General features: G+C 35.6%; 1 pseudogene; it reads right to left on the reverse strand.

Moving 5' to 3' along the window:
• Nucleotides 1-9,843: 9,843 nt before the first annotated feature.
• On the reverse strand, nucleotides 9,844-9,953 carry LOC123827673 (annotated as a pseudogene).
• Nucleotides 9,954-17,615: the final 7,662 nt, after the last annotated feature.

Consider the following 17,615-nt stretch of genomic DNA (forward strand, 5'->3'; position numbering starts at 1 on the left):
GGAACTTTATTTGCCCTTTTCTCTCTCTTATCTACTTACCATTGCAGCATTCCCCAGGCACACCTGTATGTCAGTGTGGATTCACACACCTCCCTGTACACATATACCTACAAACACAACATTAATCTAGAATTTGCCATTGTAAATGCAGGTGATTATTAGCATTAACCGTGATCCTAATAAGTTGTGCTTTTTTTTGTCAGTGAAATGGGTTTTTAATTTTAAGGTTAAGGTATCTTAATCAAGAAAAAAAGATTTCTTAATTCTCATTTATTCTTTGAAATATATTTATAATCTTATTTCCCTACTTTTGTTCAACATCCCCATGTACGATGACAGGTAAACTTGCAATGACAGCAGCTAATATTTAACAGTTTGTGGCTGACTACCTGTGCTTGTGTTGAGAACTGGCTCACCAAAGTCTGAATGCTCTGAAAGTATGATTAACAAAGACCTGGTGTATTTTTTGCTGGTCAGTTAGCAATGACTGAACCCTTTTTGAGTATTAGCCTTCAGTCACTCCAGAACAGTTAGAATGGAAATGAGAATACTAAGCACTTAGTGTTCTTTCATGATAGCCTGTCAGAGAGAAGATACTGGGTTCTCAATGACATGGAAGCATTATAATTAAATGTGTATTATTTTAGAGACATTGATAATATACAAAGGCTACTAAAATTTGAAAATTTACTGTGCTTGAGATATATATATATATATGTATATATTTCTTTGAAACAAATACTTTTCAGTTGAATGTGATTAAGTGTCCTCTTATTAAATGACAATTGTGACTCTCACACTTGAATAAGGGATAATATAAGGGAGAAAACAGACCCACATAATTTGAAGATAATGAAAAAGAATATTTAGAAATACATGGATACTAAATGAATGCATTATCAAGAAGATCCAGAAAGTAGAATATGTAAGGCATCACAGGGGATGCATAGAGACTTTATATCGATGATTGTTGGCATGAACAAATTAATACATGCATGTTGACCCTGAGGCAAGGACACTAATCAGTTCCAACACACAATTCTTATTCACTTACACCTATTTACACCTTTGATTCATTCTTTTCTTTCCCCTCCAAAACCTTTCCTTCCTCATACTCTCATACAATATTTGCAATTCTACTTCTCAGTTGTTCTTCACTTGTGTTGACCAGTGCTTCATCCCTGTAGTGGAAACAGAGGTCTTCACAACAAGGCTTTTTCCTTCTTTTCACACATCTGCAACTTGAGGTATTCCACTTATATCCTGTATCCATCAGTGTTTGTTGTTTTGTTTTGTTGTATTTTATAATTTCTCTATCTGAGAACCAGAGCTCTCACCTCCTTATATTAACATCATTAGCAGCATATGGAGGAGGGAGAGGCAAGACAAGGAGGAATGAGACACAGGATTGAATTTTTTCATGGGCTACATGGAAGAATTTTTTGCATACTGTCCTTTTTGTAAAACAGATGTACCAGGGAATTATGATAAGATAGTGGATAGACCATACTTCTAAATAAAATTATTTAAATGTGTTCTAATAATTACATATTTTTTTTCAGTGGGAAGTGTTTTCCTCATTTACTCCTCCTTTTTTTTTCCTTATTTCTCTTTAATGCAGTTGCCATTAATCACTTCCATAGATTTTCCTGTGGTTCCTCTGCAATTACCAGGATATATCATATATCATAGCCTCTTTCTCTCTTGTTAAACTCACCATTTGACCCTCAGTCCTAAATATTCTACTGCCCATTTTCTACTAATGATTGATTATTAATTCTGCAGCCCTTTCCATTTACATGCAGGTCAAAGTCATGACTTTACATGAAATCTTCCAATTTGTTGCCAAATATGCACCTCAGATAGTATGGTCATGTAATCCTATTCAATGAACATTTCTAACTCATCCTTATTCTGAACTGAGTTGTTTTCCTGGAAAGTCATGAATCTGTAGGTTTCAATTGCAAGGGAATGTCAATATAGCCAGTTGCATATTCTCTGGGCTCATATATTACAATTATTTGTGTTCAAGCCTATTTCATTTAAAAACTTATTCATTTAATGCCTTAAGATAAGGCATTGTGTTGTATTGGTATTTTTCTTTCCAATATTATACACTGTGCCAAACTCTTATTAAACAATGAAGGAGATACCTGAATTAAACAATGAATGTGAGTTTTCCAGTGGTGAGAGTAGAAGGATAGGAATGGAATATTGCATTCTTCTACATACACATAAAGGCTTATTAAATGCTCAGGCAGAGCCTGAACAAACAACTATTATGAATCTTAGCTGTTCTAATCAATGAAGTGTGTCCAGACCAATACCTACACTTTAGTTTTAAAATTTTTTATTTATTGATTTTAGAGAGGGGGAAGAAAAAGAAAAAAATTGATTTGTTTTCCTACTTATTTATGCACTCATTGGTTGCTTCTTGTATGTACCTTGATGTGGGATTGAACCTGCAATCTTGACCTATAAGGTCACTCTAACCCACTGAGCTACCCAACCAGGGCATCGAGAACAATTCCTACACTTGAAAAAGGAAACCACATTCAGAAAATACACACACTACATATAGAAAACTGTATTTTTTAAAAGATTTTATCTTATTTATTTTTAGAGAGAGGGTAAGTGAGGGAGAAAGAGAGAGAGAGAAACATCAATGTGTGATTGCCTCTCATGTGCCCCATGCTCGGCACCTGGCCTGCAACCCAGGCCTGTGTCCTGACTGGGAATCAAACCAGTGACCCTTTGCTTGCCAGCTCAGTGCTCAATCCATGGAGCCACACCAGCCAGGCTAGAAAAACTGTATTTGTCCATTATAACAAGGTGGTATAAATGGAAAAAAAATCTCTTCTGACTCCATCAATACTGAAAATGAGTCTTATCTATAAATAAGTAAATCCATTTTTATCATTGTCTTTATAACTAATAACAGGCTCTTTTTACCCACACACAAGGATGACAATAGCAAAGGAAGCAATCACAGAAAAATGTAGCCTATACATAATACTACTATCTTTATCATGCATTAAAGGTAATTGAAGTAAATTGATACTGCCCTTAAAATCAAGGCTACATCCCTGTGCTCCAGAAGAAAGAGCAGATTTATCACATAGTTTCTGCTTTGCAATGAAAGGGAATCATTAACAATTTAGTTAGACCACTTAAACTATTTAATAATTTGAAATGTTAAAGTCCTTTGTATTTTTCCTAGTTAATCGAATTAACCTATAGTACAATTAGACATGTCTGAATTAGGGTCCTTTTTCAATGATATTACCTGCAATGGAAGCAGTCTTCAGGGATAAAGAGATTAGCATTCACATTAATGGCAAATGTGTCATCAGAACCACATTTATTCTTTTGGTCTTTTATCCCTGATGGAGCAGATTTGGAGGTTTTCCCTTTCTCATCAACAATTTTGTGTTTTTTAAAAAAAAATTTCAAGGAATGTTGGCTTTCATCATAATTTTCCAATTAAAGCTTTAATGACAAAATTACTTCTTGCCTTTTTCCTGCTGTTGTTAGAAAATGCAGGGATGGCACAAACAAACACAGTACGCGTCTCTCCAACTAGCTTGAAAATTGACAAGGACATTTCAAAGAAATCAATCAGATCATCGTAGCTAGTTCACACTGGATTTTCTAGATATGCCCAGGATGTCTCTCTTTTAGGCTTTCTTCCTAAGAGTACCGATGACTCCAGGTCCCCAGTTATATTTTTGACTAAAGTGTTCTTAATTATCTGTTTCTAATATTTACACAAATACATACATATGTGCACATATTTTTCATGTCTTTTTTAAAGTTTTATATTAATTTATAGATTTCCCTAAAAGTTCCTTATGTCCTCACTTGCTCAAAATTATTTTTTGCATTCTATGTGCTCTCTGTGGAGGGCAAACACAATCTCAGTGGGTGATGCTGAATCTCCCTTATTTGCCATTGTAGACAGATGTTTTCTTCTTTGGAAATCTTTCAAATTCATGTTCCTCAAACTTTTAAAAATATTTTATTTATTTATTTTTAGAGAGAGGGGAAGGGAGGGAGAAAGAGAGTGAGAGAAACATCAATGTGTGGTTGCTTCTCATGCACTGGGGTACTGGGGACCTTGCCCGCAACTTAGGCATGTACCCTGACTGGGTACTGAACTGGTGACCTTTGGGTTCACAGGCAGGCATGCAATCCACCGAGCCACATCAGCCAGGGCTGTTCCTGAAACTTTTTGGCCTAAGAGAGCTCTATACAGCTTAAGCTCATGATTTAATTCAGTACACTAAAACAAACAGTACATTTGAGTTTAAAATTAGAGGTTAATATTGTGTTATAAAATAGTCATGTTATTATTAGCTAATCTATGAACTCCTTTGCATCCTCCTGGTTACCCAGAACTAAGTACACATGACTTCTAGATACTGTAAGCAAACAAACAAACAAAAACTATATATTACCTAAAACTCCCTGGGATGGAGAACACTAGTGTTATTCAGTCTTCCTCTTAAGGTTCTTTGTGGCCAATCAGACTTAGCATAACCTTCTTCTGTGTTTCTAGGTTTCTTTGTTAATAAAATTTCACTTGTTCTGCTTTGTATCACATTTACATTATTTTTAGATATATGTTATAGTTTACAGCAAATTTATAATTCCACATAGAAACTTTGCTATCAATATTTTGTACCTTTTGATATTGATATTTTGTATCAATATCAATATTTTGTACAATGATTAATTAATACTTGAGCTTCACAATTTTTGTTGTGAAGATCAAAGAAAATAAATCATCTTTATATGATGATATAAAAATGATTCATTTTCTTGATAAAGCATAACTGGTCATACAATTGCAGTGTACTCTAACATCTATTGAATACATGTTGACTATGTAAAGGGAATTTATGTTTTTTTAATTTAAAAGTAGATGCATAAACAGAAAGATAATTGATATGTATTCAATTTTAATCCTCATAAGTTGATCAAGTATCTCCATTTGCTAATGAAGAAAATGAAGTTTCAGGAGATTAGGAAAATGCTGAAGTCTACAGTATAGATATCCATCCTTCATCCTCTTCCAGAGCTACTGAAGTTAATAGTCATGTTCTTTTCTGAAGTCATTTTTAATTTCACTTAAAATAATAACATCAACTTGGGGGAAATCTATTTGAAGACATTTGGAGACCAATCAAGCCTGAGAAGCATTAAATGGTTAAGATGCTGACAAGTGTGGAATATATAGAAGTACGCCCTACATTTGCTACACTTTTTGACCCACAGGACATTTGCCATTTCAAATCAAGTGGAATAGAGAAATCGAAAGCTGTGTAAATAAAGGTTTTGGAAGCTTCTTCTAACTGAGAAGAAAAAGACTAGATTTTTTGGTCCTACTAAAACAGACAGTATTTGAGAAAACAGGTTTCCAGACTATGATACGGTGATTTATAGTGAGAAAAACATACAGATGATTTTCATTTCTGTTGCTGGAAGCAGCTACTAATACCCATGTAATTTCTTATGTGATAAGAACAATAGTGGCATCTTTTGTTACAATATTTCTTACTTTGTCCTGAGTTCCTGAAATAGCTCTAGAGCAACAAATGTGAAAGAATTGTCTTTTTGTTATTTATAACAGCCCCTTTCACCCATACCTTGTTTATGTTAATGAGGAGGTTTTCAGAAGATCCATAGATAGGACTGGGGTAGGTTGCCCGGGGAACCACCCTGTGATTAGAGGTCTGGAGCTTTCTGCCTCATTCTGGACCTCTGCACTAAGGGGCCCTAGAGAGGAATGGACAACGATTTAATTAATCCTGCCTAACTGATAAAGCTTCTAAAAAAAATCCTTAGCAACAGGATTTGGAGAGCTACCAGGTCAGTGAAGACTTAGAATCACTGGGAGAGCAACATGCCTGGAAAGGGTACAAAGCTCTGCATCCGTTCCCTACCTGCCTTTGCCTGTGCATCTCTTTTATCTGGTATTTCTGAATTATATCCTTTTATATAAATCAGTAACCAAATTGGTAAACTGTTTTTTTTCTGAGTTTAGTGAGCTGTTACAACAAAGTATCCAACCAGAGAAGAGAGTTCTGGGAAATACCAAGGTATAGCCAATTGGTCAGTAGCACAGGTGACAACCTGGGCCTTGGGATTGGCATCTGTAGTGGGGACAGGTTTATGAAATTGAGTCCTAAGTCTATGGGTCTGTGCTAACCTCAGGTCAATAGTGTCTGAATTGAATTTGTTACCTGTGAAAGTGGGGCTCCTTCATGAAATCATGAGAAAATAATTTCACAGATCCACATGAGGGTGATTGTGGTATGGCAAGATTTATTCAGGTGCAGATAGAAGGCTGACTTTGAATTCCCAGTGCTCCATTTCCATTGGTCCCACCGTGGGAAATCAGGGTCAGAATTGGGCCAATGTTCAGAGATTCTGTACCATATGAAAGCTTAGTCCTTCTCTTTCATCATCTGACTGGCTTAGTTTGTGTTTCTGGCTTCTATCCTTTGCTGTGCTGTTATACCTAGGTTCCCACCTGGAGTCTGCATTTAGAGTGTGTGTAATCTGCAACCATGTGCCTGCTAGGGCCACATAGTTACTTTGGAGAGAAAACTCCCAATGACCCAATGACTTGGGCAAGTTTGTGTTTCTGATGGGGGTGGGATGTGGAGAGAGAGAGAGAGAGAGTGAGAGAGGGAGCAAGCTTTGATCCCTGGGATTTTATTATCTCAGGCTTGGGAAGGACAAGGAGCTTTTTCAAAATAAACAATGAACTTCCCAAGCTTTTGGGCTTCTGATGTATCCATCTTTCAACCAATCCCTTTTTTCCTCAGGCTAGATTGACAGTCCCTATGGTTGTCATTTGGCTTCTATTGTACTCACGTTCCCCCTTATTTGCTGATTTCCATGTCCTCATGTCCCCCTTTATTGTCCTGTCTCTTTCCCCAGTGATCTGCAGGGAATGGACTGGAAAGTGTGTGAAGTTGTAACTCCCTGATGAAACAATAATGTCTAATTCCATTTGCTCTCCTCTTTTATTAATATCCAGCTACCTACAATAACAAATTTAGTTGTAAGACACCCGGATAGGGTCCACAGAAAACTGGAGACCTGCTTGGTGTGGGAATCCCCCCCCCACACACACACATCTGGTGCCAGAAGTGAAGGACTCTGTCAATAGAAAGAATAGTTTTTTCTTTCATAGGCCAAAAACATTCTGATTGCATTTTTCCCCCTTAAGATAATTAGTGATTTCTAAGCTGTCCATGTTCAGCACAAGAGAAAAAGCAAGCAAGCAAATGATGAGGATGATACTGATAAGGAAGATGATGATAATGATAATGATTAAAAAATAAAACTCACAAATCTGATGAAAGGCTAAAAATCCAAATAAAGTTTTCTTCTCAAAATAATCTCTTGAAATACTCTGAAATTTATCCTTGAAATTTCTTAATCTTGGTTTATATTACAGCATTTGCTTATATTCTATCAGTCTTCCAGAAGAAACTGATATTCTCTCTATAGTTTGTTATATGCAATCTCAGCATTTAATATAAAATTAATCAATATTCCAGGTAACATGATCAAATGAGTAAAATCAAAAGATAAAAATAAATTGATAGAAATTTATAGTCAGGATGGTAGAGTAGGCAGAGATGGCTTGCTTCTCCACAAACCATTTCAAAATTACAACTAAAATATTGAACAAGCATCACTCAGAGCAGTCAGAGATCAAGTTAAATGGAAATCTGACAGGTATGGAATCAAAGAAACCACATCCATCCAGACTGAGCTGGCAAGTTGATTTCATATCTGAGACTCCATCAACCTGGTAACACTGTTTGACCCACCTTGGAGATCCCAAAGTCTCCTGCTCACCCAAATTATAAGGCACCCAACCTATTTTTCCATATGAATGGCCTCATGCTTCACAACTTCCTAAATCCTATCAAACAAGCAACAGCTGGCCTCATTGAGCCACAGGCCCAGCACTAGCAGATTATAGCCTAGATTCACAGCAAGGCTTTGCCTGGAAATCTCCAAGTCCAGCACAAGTAGCATCCATTTCAGATTGATTTGTAGTTCAGACAGGGTGGCCCTAGGCAAAACGCAGATGGAGACTGATCTTGGCCTACACTGTCTGGGAAACCCCAGGGCCAGTGCACCCAGTGGACAGCTACAGCACCACCACCTGGCCTCTGAACAGCTGAACCTCCACAAACAGCAGAGGTTGATGGTAAGTGGTCCTAGCAAATCCTTCCAGCTGACTGGCCTGAGTAAATCCCTCCCATTGATCTGCCAAAAGCAACCAAGGCTCAACTACAAGTAGACAATGTACTCAGCCCACCTGAATGCACACCTAGAATACCCATCTTGGGTGATAGGGCAGGCTATACCACTGGACTCTACAGGACACCCACTACATTAGGCCACACTACCAAGACACAGAGTCAAATCAGCTCTGTCTAATACATAGAAACAAATGCAGGGAGGCTGCCAAAATGAGGAGATGAAAAAACATGGCCCAAATTAAAGACTAGATCAAAACTCTAAAAACATAGCTAAATGAAATGGAGATAAACAATCTAGCAGATGTAGAGTTCAAAACACTGATTATGATAATGCTCAAGGAACTTAGGCAGGACCTCAGCAGCATAAAAAGGATCTAGTCAGAAATGAAGGATTCATTAATTGAAATAAAGAACAATTTAAGGAAAACAACAGTAGAGTGGTAAAGCCAAGAATCAAATCAATGATTTGGAGCATAAGGAAGAAAAACACAACCAGTCAGAACAACAATAAGAAAAAGAATCTCCCAAAATAAGGATAGTTTAAGCAGCCTGTGGTACAACTTAAGAGGTTCAACATTCACATCATAGTGGTGCCAGAAGGAGAAGAGAAAGAACAAGAAATGGGAAATATATTTTTAAAAAGCAATAAAAGAAAACTTCCCTAATTTGGTGAATGAAATAGACATGTAAGCCCAGGAAGCACAGACAGTCCCAAACAAGATGGACCCAAAGAAGCATACTCCAAGACCCATCATAATTAAAATGCCAAAGGTTAACGATAAAGACAGAATATCAAAAGCATTAAGAGAGCAGCAGTTGGTTACCTACAGGGGAGTTCCCATAAGATTGTCAGCTGACTTGTCAAAAGAAACTTTGCAGGCTCAAAGGCAATGGAAAGAAATATTCAAAGTAATGAAAAGCAGGGACCTACATCAAGATTGTTCTTCCCAGCAAATCTATCATTTAGAATCAAAGGGCAGATACAGAACTTCTCAGACAAGAAAAAAACAAAAGTAGTTCATTACCACCAAATCATTATTATATGAAATGTTAAAGGGATTTACTTAAGAAAGAAAAAGATCAAAACTATGGATAATAAAATAGCAAAAAATACAAATCTATCAATAATTGGATCTAAATATAAACAAACAAAGCAAACAAGAATAATAGAGACAGTATTATGGATACAGAGAGCATTTAATGGTTGCCAGATGGGTGGGAGGGTGTGAGTGAAGAGGTGAGAATGTCAAAAATTAAAAATAGGTAGTTACAGAATAGCCACAGGGATGTAAAGTACAGTATAGGAAATGGAGTAGCCAAAGAAATTATATGCCAGACCCATGGGCATTAATAATGGTGGGGAATTACCTGAGGGAGTGGGGGTACTGGGTAGAAGGGGAACAAAGGAGGAAAAATTAGGACAACTATTATAGCAGAATCAATAAAATAAAATTAAAATCAATAGAAGTAAACTTACATATGATCTACTTATTGGTGTTATCAGACACAGAACTTAACTGTGATGACTACTATTTTAATTTGTTATTGAATTATAACAAATAAAGATACAAATATTAATGTACTTAACAATGTAACTTTAATTAGCACTAATTGTGCCTCAGATAAGCCTCACTGGCTATGATATTGCCACTGCACAAAGGATCAATGTAATTTTTAAAGTATATACTGTGTATAGAAAATTACATGCTCATCTGAAACATCCATTATGTCCTCTTCACATTAGTCTTCACCAGAGTTAACCATAGTAATAATGGCTGTTACCCAAAATTAGGTTTGTTTTTTGAGGGCAAAAATGTAAACAAACAAAAATATCTTTGAAATGTATTTATAAATATTTTAAAAGACATTAAAAGTCATTTGTAGCTTTCATTTTAGTTGTATTTATTAAGTTTCAGGATCATATTTGGCATCTCACAGTGAATTTATTTGGCATATATTTTTAAATTATTTTATTCTAGAACAATTTTTTTAGACTTTGTATCTATGACGTTAACACTTTTTAAGAGTACTGTTAGTAGGATTTAACTCAAGTTAGGGTTCTTCTAATCTTTCTCATGACTATATTCAGATTACTCATTTTGACAGGAACATAAAAAGAAAAAATATTTTGTTCTCAAAGTATCTCATCAGGAAGCACAGGTTGTTGATTTCTCTCATTATTTATGATGTTAAATTGATCACTTTTTTTGCCAGGTTTCTTCACAAAAATAGTACTACATTTTTCTTCTAGTATATTGGTCATGTATAGAGATATACTTTGAAACTTGTAAAGATTGTATTCCTTGGCATCTTTCCCCACTAGCTTCAACACCCATTAGTGATACTTAATTGAATCAATAACCACAATAATGAATACAAAACAGTCTATGACAATGAACTTATCTAAATGAAACTATGATTTATTTTAAGCTTACTTTTTATATAAAAGATAAATCATTTAAATTTTTTCTAAAATAATTATAAAACTATTCTAATATATACAAATAGTTTGAATTGAAATAGTCTGAAACTGAGGTAAATACAATGACACTAAATTGTGTGCTTTGGGCATAGGGAATAATAAAGAGAGCATCAAAATATATGCATGAAAGGAATAGATTCATAAGATTATATATATAAATTATCAGTTCTGTTTGTATTTGTTTGATTTCTATGGGTCTGTTTCACCACAAGGTAGAAATAACAGGGAAAGTCTCTATAGGGGTTTGGGTTTTTATTATCCATAGTACTCTGGGAGCTTAAATAGATTTGGAAATTGTTCAAATAAGGTTGATATTTGGGATTCAGGGATATGAATTAGATTTTTCTGAGAGACAGCATTTCACATGGGAACAGAAGTAAACTCAGCACAAATGCATGGGGAACATTAAATTTTAAATGGGAATAAAAATAGAAGGAATTCAGAAATAGTTCTCAAAGAGGTAGCAGAATAATTAGAGTGGAGTCTGCAATGATGAAAGTGAAAAGCACTGTCCGTGCTTGCAGGGAGTTGCAGGAATGGAGAGAGGAGGCACTAATCTAATCTGGAGCAAGGAGGGTGGTCAGGTGAGATTCGAAGAGAAAGGTACCATCAGAGTGAGACTGCAGTGAGGAAAGGAAGGTGACACATAATGTTCCAATTAGAGGGAACACCATGTAGGAAGACACAGGGTGAGCATGTTCATGTCAATCCATGGGGACTGATCACAGCCCCATTGCATGGAGTCCACATGTCACTGAGTGTAAACCACATGTGAGGAGGTAGGAAAGAAGTAGGCAGGGACAAGAATAAGGAAGAAATCCACTGGGGTGAAGCTGAGGCTTTTCTTCCTGGAAAAACAGAAACAACCTCAGCTATACCTGCAGAAAACTTTCCCTTACTCCTGCCTTAATTATGGCAAGAATTTTGAAATTGAAAGTTAGAAATAACTTGAATTACTGATGACATCTTTGCATAGCTGAACTAGCACACATAACTGCCTATATCCAGACTCCATATTTATGGGAAAAGTGCTTTTACATTTAAACTATTTATTTATTAGCTAATAGCTTAATAAACAAAGCTACTCATTTACTTGAAGCTAAAGCCATCCCTGACCAATATAGGGAGGGAAAAAAAGGATGATGATAACATTTTTCTCACAGAAAAAGTCCATGACTGAAATTTTGTTTTGAATATCAGTGACTTTGGAGTATTCAACTTGATGCTCTTGGTCCTGAGGAAGTAGTTTATGGACCCTCTCAGGATTAAAGGGGCTACAAAATGAACTGAAAAGTCTGTGGAATGCCCACATTCACACCATTTTAAAGAGCAGCTTGACTGCTTTTTAAAAAAAATATTGATTTGAGAGAGAGATTGACAAAGAGGAATATAAATTTGTTACTCCATTTATCTGTGCATGCACTGATTGTTTCCTGTATGTCTGGCTCTGACCAGGGATCAAACCTGCAACCTTGGCATATCGGGACGATGCTCTAACCACCTGAACTGCCTGGCCAGGGCTCAGCCTTACTGCTTTTAAGTGTTGAATGGTCCAATAAGAACAATGTTTTACCTCTATGATGTTGCGCGTGGGTCACCGGCCAGCAGTGACCACGGAACGCTGTGGATGGCTCGCCGAAACACACGCGAGAAAAAAACAACACATGCACAGAGACAGACTAGTTTCTGTGGAGAAGTAGGGACGAAATGGCCACCCCCCCTAGTGGGGAGCACCCTGATTTACCATCCATACCTGCTTTTATTGGGCACATTCTGCATAATAATTCAGGTAAAGTACAGTACTCATTTCGGGGAAGTAAGGAATCATAGAAAACAAAGAACTCTGCCGGTCTATTGAGTTGGGGGGTCAAAGAGCTGTAAGACTGAGGAACAAAATAACTTCCTCCTAAGACCCTTCTCATTCAACTGAGAGCATTCTAAACAAAGAAGGTTTCACAGTAATTTACATGTTCTTTCTTAGGCCTGATCACCCCGGGGAATCTGCACTTCTCAGTACAGAGCTGCACCACCCTGTCATTGTTTCAGGCTTAGGTGGAGCAAGGGAACTAAGGCAACTGGGAGACAAGGAGGGTTTTTTTTCCCAGACGCTGAGAACTCAGGCTATGTCAAAGCCGAGGAGCGAGGGTCCATCACCCCCTTTTGCTGCAGCCCCCCAAGTCCTTCTTTTGGGAGGCCTCCCAAAGTGATCGTGCCTGTCTTAGGTTGTTCCCCCCATGGGGAATCTTACCCGCCTTTGGCTAACCGACCAAGCTTTTTGGGGTTCAGTCATGAATAAAGCAGCAGAAGCAGCATTCCTGCCAGGGAGATAAGCTTTTGTCTCCTTGCTGGCTCACGGTTCCAAGGGCGTTCCCTTAGCCTTAGCCTAGGTGGGGGTTTCAGCTCCTGATACCAGTCAAGGCGGTCCCCAACACTATGATATTTGAAAATGACTAATATGCATCATAGCCTTCACAGTTAAATAAATAGCTGTTTAAAATAATAACCATATTGAATTTTCTTAAAGTTCATTTTATATTTCCCTGTCAGAAACTTCTATCTATTCTTAGATTAAAAGGTTAGATGAAAGCAGTAATTTGACCTAATTAGATAATATTATTTAGGTGTTAATGAATTCAGCCACAGTAAGCTAAGGAAGTTTTGCTAATTGTCCAGAGAAGAATTATTGAGATTTTTTAAAAGATTGATAATTTTTAAAAAATGTAAAACTTTGTTTTCTTCTGTATGGTTTAGTTACAGTTTTACAGATTACTTTCTTGGTAGACAATGACTTGTAAATTAAAATTAGCACATAATACTTAAATGAATTAGTGATGAGTACTAAAGAGCTTTAGAATAAATGGTACATCTTTTAAAATATTTTGCTAGTACTAAAACAGTAAATTACAATTTTTGTGAACATTAAAAATTTCAGATTCAGTGTTAAATATTACCACCTTTTTGGGGACATAGCTGACTCTCAATGCCTTATTTGAAAAATAATATAAGCTCAGAGATGATCCAAGTTTATTCCTTCTACATCTAGGTTCATTTCAAGTATTTAGATAAGAGTGAATATAAAATACAATGTAGAAATTATTTTAGTTTTAGGTTCACACAAAATTGAGCAGAAAATACAGAGTTTCCATATATACCCCTGCCTCACACATGTACCTTCAAAATCTCTCACGATAGTGGCACACTAGTCACAATGATGAACCAAAATTGACACAGCATCATCACCCCAAGTTCATAGTTTCATCAGAGTTCACTTTTGGGGTTGTACACTTTATGGGTTTTGAAGAAGGGGCTCTGGAAGGGCCAAAACAAGTTTTTTGTCTGTAAGAATTTCCTTTTGTGGACACTTCATATAAATGGATTATATAATTTATGGCCTTTTGTGTCCATCCTTTTCTGCTTAGCATAATGTTGTTAAGGTATATAAATGTTATAGAATTTATTTATAATTTTATTCCTTTTGTGGATAATATTCCATTGTATGCATATATCACATGTCATTTGCTCATTTATTAATTGATGGACACTTGTTTTGTATTTTTTTTTCACCTTTTAGTTGTAATGAATATTGATGCTGTGAGTTTTCAGTTCTTTTCTCTATGTAACTGGGAGGGTAATTGCTGGGTTATATATATTCAATGTTTAACTGTTTCAGGAACTGTCAGACAGTCCGCCAAGCAGTTGCAAAATTTTACATGTATATAACTTCTCTACATTCTCACCAACATTTGGTGATGTCCATCTTTTTAAAGTCATTGTATGGTCATCATAAGTGTGAAGTAATATTTCATTATGATTTTTATTTCATTTCCATAATGACAAGTTATGTTAAGCATCTTTTCATGGACATTTGAATATTTTCCTGGGAGAATTATCTATTCAAATGTTTTTCCCATTTTCAAATTGTGCTACATATCTTTTTACGTTGAGTTGCAGGAATTCTTTATGTATTTTGGATGCAAGTCCCTTAATATTGTCACAAATAATTTTTCTTCTGCAAGCTGTCATTTAACTTTCTGAATGTTCTTTAAATCACAAAATATTTTTTCTAACTTTTTAAAGAGTTTATTTATTTATTTTTAGAGAGAGAAAGAGAGGGAGAGAGACATCAATGTGTGGTTGCCTCTCATGTTCCCCCTACTGGAGACCTGGCCAGCAACCCAGGTATGTGCCCTGACTGGGAATCAAACCAGCAACACTTTGGTTCACAGACTGGCACTGAATCTACTGAGCTACACCAGCCAGGGCTAACTCACAAAAGCTTTTAATTTTATGAAGTTAATTATCTAATTATCTACTTATTTTATTAATTTTTTACTTTTACTTTTTCACAATGCTACATAGTTGGAATCATATAGTATGTAGGCCATTCAGATTGACTTCCTTCATTTAGTAATAGGCATGGAAGTTGCCTCCATGTATTTTCATAAGTCTTAGTAATTAATTTCCTTTTAGCTCTGAAATATATTGCATTATCTGAATGTACCAGTTTATTTATCCATTCACTTACTGAAAGATATCTTGGTTGCTTTCAAATTTTGACAATTATGAACAAAGCTGCTAGAACATCACATACAGGTTTGTGTGTGAGCATATATTTTTACCTCCTTTGAATGAATACCAGAAGTGAAATTTCTGAATTTCATGGTAAAAGTATGGTTAGTTTTGTAAGAAACAGAAAAAAAAAGTCTTCCAAAGTGTTCCATTTTGCATTCCCACCAAAAGTAAATGTTGCTCCACATTTTTTGCAAGCATTTGGTTTTCTCATCATTCTAGATTTTGGCCATTCTAATAGGTATGTAGTGGCATCAAATTGTTGTTTTAATTAAAATTTCCTTAAAGACAGATGATATAGAACACCTTTTCATATGTGTATTTATCATCTGTATATTTTCTTTTCTAAATTATCTTTTTAAATTTTTGGTCCATGTTTATTTATTAAATTTATTGGCGTGGTGTTGGTTAATAAAATTATGCAGGTTTCAAGTATACACTTCTATGATACATCATCTGTGTATTGCATTGAATGTTAACCAACCAAAGTCAAGTCTTCTGTCAACATGCATTTGATCCCTTTTAGCCATTACCACCCCCCCCACCTGCCAAAAACGCCATACTGTTGTGTCTATGAGTTTCTGTTTGATTTTCTTTTTTGTTGATATGTTGCTTTCAGTTCTTTATCCCATATGTAACTGAAACTATATGTTTCTTGGCTTTTTCTACCTGGCCTATTTTTTTAGCAAGATATTCTCAAGATCCATCCATGTTGTCACAAATGGCAATATTTTATCTTTTCTTATGGCTGAATAGTGTTCCATTACATAAATGTACCACATCTTCTTTATCCAATCCTCTATCAAAGAATACTTCGGTTGTTTCATCTCTTGACCACAATGAATAATGCTGTGATGGGTTGTTTACCTACTTATTGTTGATAAGGGTTCTTTGTATATTTGGGGTAATAGTACTTTATCAGTTGTGTCTTTTGTAAATATTTTTTCCCAGTAGTTGTTTTTGAATTCCTTTGATGTTGTCTTTTATAAAGAAGATTTTTTAAAACAGATTTTATTTATGTATTTTTAGACAGGGGAGAAGGAAAGAAGAGAAAGAGAAGGAAACATCAACGTGTGGTTTCTTCTTGTGTGCCCCCTACTGGGCACCTGGCCAGCAACCCAGGCATGTTCCCTGACTGGGAATAGGAATGGTGGTGACCCTTTAGTTCACAAGCCAGCGCTCAATCTACTTAGCCACACCAGCCAGGACAAGACATTTTTAAAATTATTATTCTAATAAAGTCCACCTTCAAATAATATTAATTATGAGAGCCTGTGATATGTGATTTTTCATTTCATTTTGCTTTGTTTTTTCTCGTCAGGTGGCTTCTTATAATATCTGATTTTGGTACTTGGTAAAGGGGGTCTCATAGAATTAGTTAAGAAGTATGCTTCCTGCTTCTATTCTCTGAAAGACTGTAGACTGGCAAAAAACTGGCATAATTTCTTCCTTAAATGTTTGGTAGACTCCACCAGTGAAACCATCTAGACCTGATATTTTCTGTTTAAGAAGGTTATTAATTATTGTTTCAATTTCTATATATGTATATGTCTATTCAGATTGTTTATTTCTTCTTGTGTGAGTTTTGTTAGATTGTGTTTTTCAAGAATTGCTCCATTTTATCTAAGTTATCAAGTTTGTGGGCACAGAGCTGTTCATAGCACTCTTTTATTAATCCTTTAATTTCTATGGGATCTGTAGTGATGTCTCCTTTTTTATTTGTGTCTTTTTTCTGTTTTTCTGAATTAGTCTATAGGCTTATTGATTTTATTGATCTTTTTAAAGAGCCAGCTTTTGGTTTCATTGATTTTCTGTTAATATCCTATTCTCAATTTCATTGATTTCTCCTCCAATTCTTCTTTTCTTCTGCTTTGGATTTAATTTGTTCTTTTTTTCTTTTTCCCTAGGGTGAAAATTTAGATAATAAATTTTAGTTAAATCTTTATTCTATTTTTTATTTTTATTTTTATTTTTTGGTTGTCAAATAATTCTTTTTTGTTTTTGTTAAATATGTTTTATTGATTATCCTATTACAGTTGTCCACTTTTTTCTCCATTTTATTCCCCTCTGACCTGTACTCCACCACCCATCAGCATTCCCCCACCCTTCTTAGTTCATATCCATGGGTCATACATACATGTTCTTTGGCTTCTCCATTTCCTATACTGTTCTTAATCTCCCTGTGTCTATTTTGTAAAAAGGTACAGGGAATAAGAAGCATAAATGGTAGGTACAAAATGATTCTCAACTGAAGTATTTTTCCTTTGTAGTTC

Source organism: Phyllostomus hastatus, unplaced genomic scaffold, assembly GCF_019186645.2.
Source record: "Phyllostomus hastatus isolate PE091 unplaced genomic scaffold, TTU_PhHast_1.1 phas_contig_86, whole genome shotgun sequence".
NCBI classification, from domain to species: domain Eukaryota; kingdom Metazoa; phylum Chordata; class Mammalia; order Chiroptera; family Phyllostomidae; genus Phyllostomus; species Phyllostomus hastatus.